Consider the following 1,373-nt stretch of genomic DNA (forward strand, 5'->3'; position numbering starts at 1 on the left):
GCCTAGTGCAGCTTGCATTCCAGACAGACTTTGAGAAATCATATTGACTTGCTGAGTCAATATTTTATTCTGAGCCAATATGGCATTCAGAGTATCAATCTCAAGAACTCCTTTCTTCTGATTCGTCCCATTGTTCACAGGATTCCTTTAAGAAGTGTACATGAATTGGTTATTTGCAACCATTTCAATGAGTTCTTGAGCTTATGCAGGCGTCTTCTTTAGATGAAGAGATCCTCCAGCAGAGCTGTCCAATGACATCTTGGACAGTTCAGACAGACCATCATAGAAGATACCTATGATGCTCCATTCATAAAGCATGTCAGAAGGACACTTTCTGATCAATTGTTTGTATCTTTCCCAAGCTTCATAGAGGGATTCACCTTCCTTCTGTCTGAAGGTTTAGACTTCCACTCTAAGTTTACTCAATTTTTTAGGTGGAAAGAACTTTGCCAAGAAGGCATTGACTAGCTTTTCCCGAGAGTTCAGGCTTTCTTTAGGTTGTGAGTGCAACCATATCCTAGCTCTGTCTCTTACAGTAAAAGGGAATAGCATAAGTCTGTAGACCTCAGGGTCAACCCCATTGGTCTTGACAGTGTCACAGATATGCAAGAATTCAGCTAAAAACTGATGAGGATCTTCCAATGGAAGTCCATGGGACTTGCAATTCTGTTGCATTAGAGAAACTAATTGAGGCTTAAGCTCAAAGTTGTTTGCTCCAATGGCAGGGATAGATATGCTTCTCCCATAGAAGTCGGGAGTAGGTGGAGTAAAGTCACCCAGCACCTTCCTTGCGTTGTTGGCATTGTTGTTGTTTTTGGCTGCCATGTCTTCTTCTTGTTTGAAGATTTCTGTTAGGTCCTCTACAGAGGGTAGTGCTTTAGCTTCTCTTAGCTTTCGCTTCAAGGTCCTTTCAGGTTCAGGGTCATCCTTAACAAGAATGCTTTTGTCTTTGCTCCTGCTCATATGAAAGAGAAGAGAATAAGAAAATATGGAATCCTCTATGTCACAGTATAGAGATTCCTTGAGATGTCAAAGGAAAAGAAGAATAGAAGGAAAAGGTAGAAGAAGAAGAATTCGAACTTATCAAGAGAGATAGAGTTCGAATTGTTGATAGTGAGGGAGTGTTAGTCCTTAAATAGAAGGATGTGAGAAGAACGGAAGAATTTTCAAAAATAAATTAAAAGATTTTGAAGAAATTTTGAAAAATTGAAGAATGATTCTCGAAAATTAAAGTTGGGAAAGAAATAAAGTGATTTTTGAAAAAGATTTTGAAATTAGAAATCAAAAAGTTTGAAAATTATTTGGAAAAAGATGTGATTAAGAAGATATGATTGAAGAGTTATGGTTTTAAAAAGATATGATTGAAAAGATAT

The 1,373-nt window shown here is 37.5% G+C and overlaps 1 non-coding gene across 1 annotated transcript; it reads left to right on the forward strand.

Annotated features, from left to right (window-relative positions):
* Positions 1–312: 312 nt before the first annotated feature.
* On the forward strand, positions 313–420 carry LOC112715493 (small nucleolar RNA R71). Its single transcript, XR_003159727.1, has one exon. It is a non-coding gene; the product is annotated as a small nucleolar RNA R71 (small nucleolar RNA).
* The last annotated feature ends 953 nt before the right edge of the window (positions 421–1,373 follow it).

Source organism: Arachis hypogaea, chromosome 1 (genome assembly GCF_003086295.3).
Source record: "Arachis hypogaea cultivar Tifrunner chromosome 1, arahy.Tifrunner.gnm2.J5K5, whole genome shotgun sequence".
Classification (NCBI taxonomy): domain Eukaryota; kingdom Viridiplantae; phylum Streptophyta; class Magnoliopsida; order Fabales; family Fabaceae; genus Arachis; species Arachis hypogaea.